This window comes from Prionailurus viverrinus, unplaced genomic scaffold (genome assembly GCF_022837055.1).
Source record: "Prionailurus viverrinus isolate Anna unplaced genomic scaffold, UM_Priviv_1.0 scaffold_136, whole genome shotgun sequence".
Taxonomy (NCBI): Eukaryota; Metazoa; Chordata; class Mammalia; order Carnivora; family Felidae; genus Prionailurus; species Prionailurus viverrinus.
The window spans coordinates 5,001-18,900 of record NW_025927526.1 but is presented as its reverse complement, the minus strand read 5'-3'; positions in this window follow the sequence as shown (position 1 = coordinate 18,900).

Below are 13,900 nucleotides of genomic sequence, written 5' to 3'. Positions count from 1 at the left end.
TCTTTGACAGGAATGGAGGGGTCTCGATAGAAAAAGATTATATTTCAATAGCTCTTTGGTGGATGTTAAATTCTAGTTCTGGTTAATTAATTTTCTTTGACTGTTTGTTGTTTGCCTTTAAAACTGGGCTGGATCCTGAATCCTGGTTTCCTCCAATATCTGACTATGACTCTTCACACTCAGGCTTCCAATCCTCTCCCATCCTCTTATCTTACCATCCTGAAGAACTCAAATGGCCCTTTTCCCTGAAGCCCTGCAAAGGAAAGCTGAACAACTGGAGATAAACTTCAGAGAAATTGCCACAGTTGTAGACAATCTGTGTGCCTGTTGCTCTACGGGCCATTCAGAACGAGACATTTGCTGCTGTTGTGTTTTTGTTGTTTTTAAAGTAGGCTTCACCACGCCCAGTGTGGAGCCCAACTGGAGCCTTGAGCTCACGACCCTGGGATTGAGACCTGAGTGAAGAGCCAGACTTGAATACTGAACCTGAACCCACTGAGCCACTCAGGATCCCCCAAAATGAGACATTTGAACTACATGCCAGAAAAATCGGTCAGATTGCCCCCTGCCTGCTCACACTCCAGCTGAGGATGCTTCGAGCCTGGCATCTAGACACCTTCTCACTGACCACACTTGGGACTTAGACACTGGGTTTATAAGTTGTTCTAACCATTAACCCGTGGTTTTCTTTTCTTTCTGTAGAAATACCTCTTATTAGTTACCTGATTGCTGAACGAGGCAGAGTCAAAGCTAGTTCACGAACACTTGCTGCACCTGTATTAGCTCCTCTTTAGAAATAAGAACCCACATTTTCTTTGTATTTTTATAAGTTTCTTAATATTTACTTTTGAGAGGGGGTGGGGGGAGGGAGACCCATAATCTGTAGCTGGCTCCAGGCTCTGAGCTGTCCGCACAGAGTCTGATGCGGGGCTCGAAATCACGAATGGCGAGATCCTGACCGGAGCCAGAGTCCGATGCGTAACCCACGGAGCCACCCAGGTGCCCCAGCAATAAAAGCCCACATAAACAGGGGCACCTGGATGGCTCAGTCGGTAGAGCGCGTAGCTCTCGATCTTGGGGTTGTAAGTTCGAGCCCAACGTTGGGTGTAAAGGTTACTTAATAAGATTAAAAAAAACATAAAAGTAAAATCAGACAGCAATTCACTTGGGTACAGTAAGAGGCCCTTGACCACCACAACCTTCCCCTTCGCGCCCCCCGCCCCCCCAAGGTGGTTATAACATTGGGTTTGACTATACTGTTACTATTTCTTAGAATACACTTGGGGAGAAAACTCAGGATATGATGCAGTACCAAACTATGCAGAAAAATATCCAAGATCTCAGATAGGAACTATCTCTGATACCCACCCCCACCCCCACCCCCACCCCCACCCCCAATTAGCACAAGGGAGCAAAAGTTGTGCCCTGCACCCTGTCAAATCCTTCCCTTCCAAAGCCCCTGCCACACCCTAATTCGGCTTGAAATAGTTTCAGAAGGTGGCCCCCCACCCCTGTTCCATAAAAGTGGAACGAGGGATTGACAATGGAAACTTATAAAGGGGAAGAAAACTTTACACCTCTGACTCCATGTTGCTTCGATTCCCTTCACAACCTCTGTGTAGCCCTGCACCTCGGCCTGTGACAGGTGAGATTTACAGAAACTGTTCTCACCGGGGGAGATAAACGGATAGCCCGAGCCCGAGCCATCACCCATCATCGTCCCCATTCCTTACCATTGGGAAATGATCCAAACTCCAGAGGCTGGGGGTGAGTGTGGGGGGCGGGGAGTGGGGAGTGGGCAATTGAAACTGTGCCACGGAGGGTTAAGGAGGCTGACGCTCGCTCTCTCTCGCAGACAACCTAAATCTTGTTCTTCAGAGAACTATTTGCCCCTAATCAGCTATTGTGTCTTTTCAGGTCCCACAGACAAACTCTAGCTGTCTCTGAAGAGGCCTGGACTCAAGGTCCACCGATATGCTTGCAGCCTATAAGCCAGCACAGCCCTGAGAGAAAGAGCCTAAGTCGCCATCCAGGTTATACCAGCTCTCGGGGCATACCCACAGCCCCTTCTCCGTGTCCTAAGGTAACCTGCTGACATCAGGGACTAAATGTTGCCTCGTTCTCATGTGAAGTCTCCGCCCCTAAGTAAACCTGGGGATATGCATGACAGGTATGTTTCCTCAATGTGGGTGCTCCATCTTTCCTCATCAATAATCACAGATGTGCCTTCCCTTGTATCAACAGGTATGTAAAGGATTCTTGGGATGTCATTCTTTTGTCAATTCAAGTCTATTCCAATGTTGCACTGGCTCCTTCAAATTGTCCTTGTTGAAAGTGTGTTGCTGTCCCTGTCTCTCTGTTAAAAATGCTTTGCCAAATACAAAGGCAGACCATCTGAGCCAAGCACATGAACTATGTCTGCTGGTCAATGGAACTTACAGAGAACATACGTCACTTTTGAGTTTCCCACCATTTATGTTACAATACGTTCGCCCCAACGAGGAACCCTAGGTGGTTCAAAGACACATATGTGTGCTTACACACACACACACACACACACACACACACACACACTCACTCACTCTCATACCCAGCAAGGAGGGACACACCCAGGGCCTACAAGACAGTCACCTGGCACTGAGGGACATAAAAACATCAAGTTGATCATCCGTGATTTCTGAGGAAAGATTATCGACCAAGACGGGGAAATGATAAAGGAAATCCTAAACTTTTAATGTTGGTGGTCTCCCAGGGAAGCTATATATGTAATATTTACCGAGGTCAAAGGGACTCTAGAAAACCTCAAAGCATGAGCTCTTTTTCTGTCCTGAGCACAGATTGTATGTCTGGTTTGTTTAAAAAAAAAAAAATTTTTTTTTTAAACATAACTAACTAAAAAAGGGGGCTTCCAAAGGGGGCTTATAAAGAGGAGGGAAACAAAAGAAAACAATACAAAAACCTTCCTGGTCGCCATAAGATTGAAGTCATACAGCCTTGCACATACTAAAAACAGAAGATAAAGTCCGTAACTTTCTGGAATGTGTTCTTTCTCCTCATGGTGATTCCTAACATCTGCGCCCCCCCCCCCCCGGCCCCGTGCCCTGTTTATCCTTTTTTTTTTTTTTTTTTTGGTAAGCTGTATGTATGCCCAATGTGAGGTCTTCCCCAGATGACTGACTTGTTTGTGAAGATTGCATATCCCCGTCAGCCCTCCTAACTTGGGCTCCAATGAAACTCTTTTCCTTCCTCTTTAAAATTGTTTTTAAAAAGGCTCATTCATTTTGCATCGACATAGGGTAAATGCTATAAAAGGTAAACAAGACATAGTGAGGGGACAAACTGGGAAAGGTGGACAGCGTTTAAAAGATGCTTTTAAATGCTACACTTCTTCCTGCCTTTCCTTCACAGGTAGGACAGCACCTACACGTACTGTCGTTGGCAATGGTCATCGGCCTAGAGAGGAAGAAACCATTCCATAGTTTTCCACACGGCGGATGAGAAGGCCCTCTCGGACCAAATCCAGGAACTCCCTTACTGTGAGCCAAGGACCGGTGTTTTGTCGTTTTCCTTTCAGTTGTGGTTAGAAGTAGAAGTAGACATCACCTACAATTGAGATTTTTCACCATATATAAGCGTAGAGCTCAGTGGTATTAGGTGCAACATTCACGTCCTCCTCGTTGCGTTCTCTCTTTCCATTCCATTTGTTGTAGTGTTTTAAGATTTATGTTTTTATTTTTTTAATTTTTTTTTAATATATGAAATTTATTGTCCAATTGGTTTCCATACAACACCCAGTGCTCATCCCAAAAGGTGCCCTCCTCAATACCCATCACCCACCCTCCCCTCCCTCCCACCCCCCATCAACCCTCAGTTTGTTCTGTTTTTAACAGCCTCTCTTATGTTTTGGCTCTCTCCCACTCTAACCTCTTTTTTTTTTTTTTTTTTTCTTTCCTTCCCTTCCCCCATGGGTTTCTGTTAAGTTTCTTAGGATCCACATAAGAGTGAAACCATATGGTATCTGTCTTTCTCTGTATGGCTTATTTCACTTAGCATCACACTCTCCAGTTCCATCCACGTTGCTACAAAAGGCCCTATTTCATTCTTTCTCATTGCCACGTAGTATTCCATTGTGTCTATAAACCACAATTTCTTTATCCATTCATCAGTTGATGGACATTTAGGCTCTTTCCATCATTTGGCTATTGTTGAGAGTGCTGCTATAAACATTGGGGTACAAGTGCCCCTATGCATCAGCACTCCTGTACCCCCTGGATAAATTCCTAGCAGTGCTATTGCTGGGTCATAGGGTAGGTCTATTTTTAATTTTGTGAGGAACCTCCACACTGCTTTCCAGAGCGGCTGCACCAATTTGCATTCCCACCAACAGTGCAAGAGGGTTCCCGTTTCTCCACATCCTCTCCAGCATCTATAGTCTCCTGATTTGTTCATTTGGGCCACTCTGACTGGCGTGAGGTGATATCTGAGTGTGGTTTTGATTTATATTTCCCTGATGAGAAGCGACGTTGAACATCTTTTCATGTGCCTGTTGGCCATCCGGATGTCTTCTTTACAGAAGTGTCTTTTCATGTTTAAGATTTATGTTTTTAATGTTTACTTATTGGTTTAAGGGGGGGGGGTGGGAGGGAGGGAACCCCAAGCAGGCTCCGCACTGTCCGTGCGAGAACCCAACGCAGGGCTTGGTCTCACGAACCCTGAGATATGACGTGAGTCAAAATCAAGCGTGGGATGCTTCACCCACTGAGCCACCCAGGCACCCCACCCATTCCATTTGTTTTAAAGACACAAACGTTGCAAACGTGTTTTTTTTTTTTCCAACTTTTATTTATTTTTGAGATAGAGAAAGAGCATGAATGGGGGAGGGTCAGAGAGAGGGAGACACAGGTTCTGAAGCAGGCTCCAGGCTCTGAGCTGTCAGCACAGAGCCCGACGTGGGGCTTGAAACTCACGGACCGTGAGATCATGATCTGAGCCCAAGTCGGACACTTATCCGACCGAGCCCCCCAGGCGCCCCACAACCTTTTTTATTTTTTTTAAAGTTTGTCCATCCATGCCTTCATTCCTTCATTCATTTTTCACATTCTCTTCACTCGATGTGGGACTTGAAGTCACAACCCTGACAGAGGTCAAGAGTCCAAGAGTCGCATGCTCTTCTGAGTGAGCCAGCCAGGAGCCCCTTCCATTCCATGATTTGAAACAACCCCAGGATCCTGACTCAGACTCCCAAATTGACGGATGAGAGCCCCACCCACGCCCTCTAGGCCATCTGTGGGGCTGTTTCATGTGTGTCCATCTTCCTTCCTCCTTTTAGTGGCACGTCAAAGGTTGCGTGTGAAACAGCCAGTGACTGTGGAATGAAACTGTACTCCGTTTCCCTTTGGAAGCAGGTGGGAGAGGGAGGACAGGTCAATGGCTAATCAATAGAGTGTTAGTGTTGCTTTACAGGAGTGTGCCCGCTGGGACCATCACCCGGGGTCACAATTGTCCCCTGTCAGGCCTCCCTCACCCTCTATCCCTTATTGCTCCATGCCTGTGTTTGGCCTCTGAACCCTAAGACCCCACCATCACGTGTTTCATGCCACCCCCTAACTCTGACTCGGCAGGCCACGCCACGCCACACCATGCCGCTCGCTCGCTCGCTCGCCCGCCAACTCCTTACCCTTCCACGTACCTGCACCCCCACCCCTGGAAGGCATTATAGTAAGATATCATCCTCCACATCCATGATTCTCAAACGGTTTATTGAGGTTTCCTGGGTTAGGAAAAGGAGGGGACTCTCTTTCTTCCAGAGAAGGCAAGTTCTTCAGACATCATCTTCTCCCCTCCCCCCTTCTCTCCCCCCCCCCTTCTCTCTTCCCCCCCCCCCCCTTTCCTCCCTTTCCTCCCAGTAGTTCAGAAATTTCAGCCTAAGGGTTGGGGGAGTTGAAGAAAGCCATTCAATGGAGAGAAGCCCCAGGCTCAGACTTTAACAGAAAGCTTTCTGCATTTGAACGAAGGGGTTGAATGAGGCCGATTAGAATGAATCGCCCTGAACCTCCCTTCCACTGCCACTCCCATCCCCGCCCCCACCCCTGCCGCACCCCCACCCCCCACTCCCACCCCCCACGAGTCCTCCAGTGGTTTGGGGAACTGAAGGCTGCGGGTGGGCAGGGGGTGGGGGCGCGTGCATCCTAAGCGGCAAAGTAGGCCCCTGGTCCACAGGAAAAATACAAAGTCTATGTACCGAAATCTGTTGCGTCTGTATACGCCGATAATGACACCGCAGAAAGACAAATTAGAAAAGAAAAGAAGAGAAAAGAAAAGAAAAGAAAAGAAAAACAAAACAACCCCCCAAAAACAATCCCACTTACAACGGTACCAAAAATAATAATGAAGACCACGAAAAGAAATAAAGGAACAAAGAAACATCCGGGCACGAGCGAGCGGGTCTCCCTGTACGTCAGCTACGTTAGAGGGTCCCTCTCCTAGAGGCCCCTTCAGCTCAACGGTGGGCTGCGGTGTCCCTGTCTCTAGCCCGATTCATCTTGGTGCGAGGACCCTAAGTGGCCAAGCAGGCCCCCGGTCCACGGGAAAAATCATGCTCTGGGTCCAGCGGAGTTGTGTGTCTCGGGCACAGCGGTCAAGGGGTTGGCGAGATGTGTGTGGAGGAGAGGAGGTATCTGTTCCGGGGCCGCCCTCCCGGGCACCGCTCTGGCTGAGAAGAGGGCAGTGGGGCGCGGCCTGGACCTGGACGACAGTTACTGCCTGCTCCTGGGCTGAGGGCTGAGGGTAGTGGGGCAATGCCCACGCTGGCTCCTGTGACGCAGTTCGTCCTGGGCACCTTCTGTGGTTTCTGTGCAGGTGCCGGTTGCCGTGATGACCGAGGAGGCTAAACTCCTCTCTCCGCCTGGTTGTTCAGACGCCCGATCCTCCCGTGTTCTCGGTACGTGGACTGACCCGCCACCCTCCCATGCCACCAGACCCCTTGTGCCAATATCTCCTGTTTCAGAGTGCTTTCGCCTTGTCCGGAAAGTAAACAAACAACACTCGCAGATACCCACCCCGCGAGAGAACAAAGAGACGTCCGGCCCCGAGCGAGCGAGTGGGTCGCCCTTGTGCCTCAGTGTACTTTAGAGACTCGGTCTCTTAGAGACACCTGAAGCTCAACGATGGGTTGCGGTGTCCCTCCCTGTCTCTGGCCCGGTTCCATCCCCGGACGAGTCCCACAGTCTCTTTGCACGACGACGACGACGACGACGACGACGACGACGACACCACCGCTCGCTCACGTGAGCCGGAGGCAACGTGCTAACGGGACCGGAGGGTGGCACTGTGGATTCAAAGTGACCTACGCGCCGAAGCGTCTGTAAACGTGGTGTCCAGAAACCTTGGACGTTGCCGTGCCCTGGATGAAATCGTCGCTCTGGAGACTCGGGCACGTGTCGCCCACCTTCTCTACGTTCTTCCTACCTTTAGCCTCCCTGTGTGTGTTTGCCCGACATCTTGCCTGATGGTTCACGGAGGAATGAGACACCCATCCGGCAAGAGCTGATGCTCCACTCACCACGGCACATGACTGACGGAAAAGAATACGCACGGGCCCGCACTCATCTTACCCTTCGTTCTCCACCGTGTCAGAAAAACATGTGGCCTGCCTTCCTCCTGTCCAAAGCCAAACTGGAAGGAAGACTTAGATGTAAAGGAAACGTTAGAGAAGCTTTCAAAAAGTAGCAGCAAGCAAGCAAGCAAGCAAGCAAAGTAAACCACCCACCCCTACCCTCCTGCCCAGCAGGTGCAAGAAGCGTGCGCGGAGCACTCTCCTCCTTTTCTCCCTGGAGGTTCCCCCCCCCCCCCCCCCCCAGGATGTCTTTCCTACGCCACCAGGGGAGTGACATTCTTATCCTCAAGGACAGGAGGAGAAGTGGAGAGAATTCTAGAGGAGAAAAGATCTTGGTTGGTTGGTTTCGTTGGTTTTAAAATCCTCCTCATCCTTTAGCCTCCCCATGTAGTTCAGTTAGTCGTCCACCGTCGCTTCTCCTTGTTCAACCCAATATACAAGCGTTGAGGTCTGGCCACTTCTCAGGGTCTTGGTTTACCTCAGGAGGGGCTCTACCTGTCACGTGAAACTTGTAGGAAATCAATGTGTCAGCTCCTTGTACGGTTAGCCTGTCTCGTGTCAGTGTCACCCTCAGGGTCACCTGCAAACCCTAAGAGGGTGGAGGCATAGGGTGTGTCTCGGTGACACCTTCCTTCTCCCTGCCGGCCCCCCCCCCCCCCCCCCCCTTTGGACTGTAGGGTCCTCTGGGAACCGGGACATTTTTAGTGAGTGGCTATTAACTCCTTCCGTTCTCCATCTCCCGCCGCCGCCGCCGCCGCGCCGCCGCCGCCGCCGCCGCCGCCGCCGTAGTAGTAGTGTGTTTATTGAGGACAGTAATGGTGAAAGCCATATTCTTGTCGCTTGCCACGCCGTGCACTTGCACCCATGTTCCCCGTAGCTGTTTGTGGTCTTTGGACTTCGTCGTGGCCCCGTGCGACAAAGGACTTTGCTTAAGCTTTATCCGTGGTCGTTCGTTTATCCATCACCCCCTTTCTGCCCCCCCCCGCAGCTTGGTTTGTAATGTTCCGAGAGAGACGTTCCCCCGCTTGACCCGACAGAATAAAAATGGCTCGTCCGGGGGCGCCTGGGGGGCTCGGTCGGTTGAGCGTCCGACTTCGGCTCACGTCATGATCTCGCGGTCCGTGGGTTCAAGCCCCGCGTCGGCTCTGTGCTGACAGCTCAGAGCCTGGAGCCTGGTTTGGATTCTGTGTCTCCCTCTCTCTCTGACCCTCCCCCGTTCATGCTCTGTCTCTCTCTGTCTCAAAAATACATAAATGTTAAAAAATTAAAAAAAAAAAAAAAAAAAAAAAAAGGCTCGTCCGTCCGTTGTTGTTCTGGGAGTACTCTCTCGCGTGGTTTCGGTTTGACCGTCCGTCTCCTCCCTCCCTCCCTCCCTCCCTCCCTCCCTCCCTCCCTGCCCGCCGAAATGTGTCTAAGTCCTCCCTCCCGGGAGCGCGGGCGCCGCCTGGCCGCTCTGGGCCGCCCGTGCCTCACGGGCGCCCGCGGCCCGCCCGGTGTGTGCGGGGAATTTTCCGCGCACGTCCGCCTCGGCCGGCCGGGGAGTCGAGTGGCCGGTCTGCCCCGCCCTTCCCAGCGGCAGCCGCCCCGATGCATTTTTCGAGTGTCCCTTGGGCTGCCGGGGTCGCGCCGTGCCGGCCGGGAGCTCCCGAGGCGGACGCCCTCCGCCGGCCTGGGACCGAGAGGCGGCATCCGGAGTGGGCCGGGACGAGATCGGGCGGCCGGGCCGCCGGCTGTGCGCCCTCACGTCCCCGAGATCGCGAGCTGTCCCCGCTGACGTTTCGGTCGGTTGTCGGGCGCCACCTGGCGGCCGCTTTTATATAGCGTTTCCCCTCCGGAGCGTCGGCGACGTCGGCAAGGGATGCGATTTGGTCGCGGTGTCCGGGCGGAGTTCCAGAAGGCCGGCGACGTTGGCGTGATCGTCCCGCTGTCGTCGGGGCGCCGGCGGCTGGTGCACTTGCCGGAGATTGAACCTCCGGGTATATGGGGGAGTAGTGGCGGCGCTCCCTGGGAGCGAGCTGGGGTGGGGGGCTGCCCGGACGGGTCGACCAGCACCCGCCGGTGCTTTCCTCCCCCAACCCCTCGACCGCGGGGACCGCGGGGACCTCCCGGGGCCGCCACCCGGAGACTGTGGCCACGTCGGTCGCTCGTCGGTCCTTCCCTGCCAGGCGTCTTTTGTCTTCCCTCCCGCGTCGCGGTCGGGCCGGCTGGGCCGGGCCGGGCCGGGCTGGGCCGGTGAGGACCGTCCTGAGCCTTGAGGGGAAGCCCGCGGAGGGCGCCGTGGGCCCGGGAGGGGGCACGCGTGGGGCTCCCGGTCGTTGGACCCGATTTTCTCCCCAGATTTTCCGAGGCCCGCTGCGGAGTTGGGGACCGGCCGGGCCGCGAGGGGAGGCCCGTATAGGGCGCCAACGCCGGCGCGCCCGCGATCCCCGTTGAGGTCCCGCCGTCGGGGGCGCCTCCGCGGAATTCAACCCCCCCAAAACAGTCCCAGCCGGGGGTCGGGGACTGGCACGGGGCCGGTCTTGCGAGGGCCGGGGAGGCTTCCGCAGGCGACAGCGCGGAGTGTTTTATTTTTCTAAGTCCCGACCAGGAGACGACCCGTGCACGGGCGAACGTGTAACGGGGCAGGGCCTACCCGGCCAGCCCCTCCCCTCCCAATCCCGCGATTCCCTGGTCGGTCGGTCGGTCGGTCGGTCGGTCCTGGGGTCGACCAGATGGCCCCCGGGGACTTCCGGGGGGGGGGGGTTGCTTGGCGGCGATGGGAAGATGCTTGGGGCCCGTGGCCGGGCCAGGGTCCCAGAAGGTCCCAGTGACCTGTGGCTCGGCCCCGCCTGCCAACGCGGTTATTTTTGTCTCCTCAAAGGAGTGCTTTTTGCTGCCAGGTAGGTGCTGACACGTTCTGATGTGGCGGTTGTCATCCTGTAAGAGAGACTTGGGCCTCGTCGTCGCTGGCGTGGCTCCGGGCTTGGTGGTGACGCTGAGCCGGACCCGACTCGCCGCCCTTGCCTGCCTGCTTGCTCGAGCCGTCTGCCTTGGGCCTGCGTGCCGGCTCTTGTGCATCCAGGTGTGGTCCAGGCTGTGGTGCCACCTCCGGTCTCTGGCACCCGAGGGCAGCCGTGGGGAGGCGGCGTGGGTCTTCTACCCTGTGCGCCCCCCGCTGCGGGCACCCGGCCGCGGTCGTGACAAACCCACCCTTGCAAGGCTCCGTGCCGCGTGTCAGGCGTTCCCCTTTTCCCTTGTGGGTTGTCCGGCTGCCTGTTCCCTGGGAGAGGTGGGGGAGGGGTGCTGGCGAGGCTGAAGCAGGCCCTCCTCTGGTCGCTGTCCTCGCTGGGCGTTTCCCCAGCCCCCCCTCACCCCAGGACTGCCTTGTGTTGGCGGTAACCGATCGATGTGGTGATCTCGCGCTCTCCCGGGCCGGCCTAAGCCGTGTCAGACGAGGGACGGACACTCCTGGCGGGTGGGGCCGCTCTTCTCGTTCTGCCTGCGGGCCCCATGCTCCTCCTTCCCGCCTGTGGGCGGTGCAGGGGGGTGCAGAGGGGTGCGGACTCCGGCCCGACCCCGGCCTCCCGTGGCTTGCGGGACTGGGGTCAGCTGACGCAGCGGACACTCTCGCTGGCCTCTCCTGGCTGTGTGTGGTGGGTGGCCTCCTCCCCGTGGTGGGGGGGGCCGCACCCGATGCCACGCTGCTCACCGCCTGGGCGTGCTGAGCGCGTGGCGCCTGGCCCTCCGTGGTGCCCCTGGAGCGCTCCAGGTCGTCTCAGGTGCCTGAAGCCGAGTGGTGGCGCCGTTCCCTGTTCCCAGCGGACCCCCTTTGGGTCGCCGCCGTTGGCGGAGATGCCCGAGGTGGGCGGGTGGCAGAATCGGTGAAGGGAGGCACACCCGTTCCCCCTGCTGTGGGGAGCGGGCGCCTTGTCGTCCCCGCCCTGCAACGGCCGCTGTTGCCCGGAGGGTGTGGGGGACTGACTTGGTGGGGCGAGTTTGAGTGATCGTGGCGGGCCGAGCCGGCGCCGTGGCGCTTGGCCAAAACCCCCTCTGAGCGAGGACTTGTCGGTTTCTTGCCCAGCGCGTTGCTGCTGGTGTTTCGCCTCGGTTTTTCTCGGGCCTCACCTGGAGGCGCGGCGCTCCTTCCGGGCGGTGACACGAGCAACCGCGCGCGTGGGGAAGGCAGGCGGCCCTCGTTGTGGGCCCTGACCGCGAATGCTCTGGAATGCCCTGTGTCAATCCGTTGCCGTGGACCTTTCTCCCCCGCCCGGGTCCTGGCGGCCCCGGGAAGAAACGCCTTTTGTTTGGCGGGTCCCGATGGGGGGACGAATTTGGGTGGGGGGCGACGCGCCCTTGGTGAGAAAGCCTTCTCTAGCGATCCGAGAGGGTGCTTGGGGTACCGAAACCCCCCAGTCGCTGCCCCTCCTGTGCGCGTAGTGGCCACCCGTGTTGGGGGTGACTGCATGCCCTTGTGCGTGTTAGGCGGAGCCTTCTCTCCCGCGCGAGAGGAGGTCTGTCGGCCCCGCGGTGGGGCCGAGCGCCGCTCTTCGCCTACCGCGGCCTGCGCCTCCCCCCTCTGAGTCGGGGGAGGGTCACGCCAGGCCTGGCCGGTGTCCGGCGCCGGGGCCCGTGCGCCTCGGGCGTGTGGTGTGCGAGCGCGCGCGCACGCGCGCGGTGTCCCCCCGCTTCTCCCGTGGCGGTGTGTGTCCCGAGGGGCTTGGGGCGTCCCTGCGCGCCCCGCCCCCCCTGCGCCGCGCGGGCGGCGGCTGTCTCCCGCCCGCCCCCGTTCCGGGCTCGCCGCTGGCGGGTGGCGCGCGGGCGCGGGTCGGGGCCGCCTGGCTTCGGGAGGCGCTTCCCTGGGGTGTGGCTCCGGGATGGACCGATCGGATGGAGGTTGGAGACGGGCTCCCGCGGCGGGGGTCCCGTGGGTCCGGACCCTAGGGCCGTGTGTTGTGGGGCGGGGCCTGGCTCGTGGGGAGGCTCGCTAAGGGTGCTGAGGCCGGCTGGCGCCGCGGGCGTCGCGGGACCGCCCTCGTGCTGGTGGCGGTGGGATCCCGCGCACGTTTACCTGGTGGCCTGGCTCGCGTCTCCGTTGGCGCGCCCTTCCCCGAGCCCGTGCCCTCCTCCGCGTGCGTGCTCTCTGGTCCTCGCTTCGTGCGTGTGCTGCCCCCCTCCCTGCCGCCTCCGGCCCACCTCCCGTTCTGTGCTGCTTTTGTTTCCCCGTCTCGGCTTGGACGACCGAGCGCCGCGTCCGCCCCTTCTCCTCTCCCTCCCCCGTCACCGTGTCGGGCCCGAGACCAGGCCTCGCCGTTTGTCGGGTGCCCGCCCCTCCCTTGGGCCGCCATGGCTCTTGGGGGGCCGGGTCCGGGCGGAGTGCTGTCGGGCCCCACTCGTGTGAGTGAAGGAAGGGGGGAAGAAGAGAGAAAGGGGCGCCGGCTGCGCGCATCGGGGGTCCGGCTGGGGCGGGGCGCGGGTGGTGGGTCGCCGCGCGTGCGGGAGAGCGTTCCAGGGGCCGGTCGCGCGGCTGCTGCGGGTGGCAGGGCCCCGGAGGGCCCTCTGCGAGGGTTTGCCCCAGGGTTCGCCGAGGGGGTGGGCCGGGTCGGCGTCCGGGGGTGCCACGGGACCGCCCTTGTGCTGGAGGCCTCGGGCGGTGGGACCCCGTGCGCACCCCGGTGGCGACTTGGCTCTGCCCCCTCGAGGCGCCTGGTTGGAAACCCGTGGGCTCCCTTGCCGTTGGCCCGCGGTCCTGTTCCCCGTCGCTCTTTGCCGGCGCCTCGTTGCCCTTGCCGCCAGGCGTCCGTGTCGTGGCCTCCTCCGTTCGGCTACCAAACCCGGTGGCGCGCTCTGGTGTGTGGGCGCTTCCCGGGCCCGCTGCGGCCTCCTCTCCGTGTCCGCCGCCACCGTCCGGCCCGGCGGCGGTGTTGTGTGCAGACGGGGGGGGGGATCGTCCGTCCCCTTCCTCCGCCGTGCCCCCCCCACCCCCCGCTCTGGCGCGCGCGCGCCTGGGCGTGGGGCGGGTCCCGGCTTGTCTGTCGTTGGCTGCCCTGCGACCGCGCGCCCGCCCCCCCGGTGGAGGGGTGCCCGGGTCTCGGCCCGGCCCCCGCCCCGCGTGAGCGTGTGCGCCGGCCTGCTGTGCCAGCCTCGGCGCGACCTGTCCCGGGGCTCCGTCCCTCGCTCGCGCGCCGCCACCGGGTTGTTGGGGGTCGGCGCGCGTCGGAGGGGGGGACGTGTGCGTGTCCTCCCCCGCCTCTCCACGCCGTCGCCGGCGTTGGCCCGGTCCCGCGGGGGCGGGGTCGGTCAGTCCGT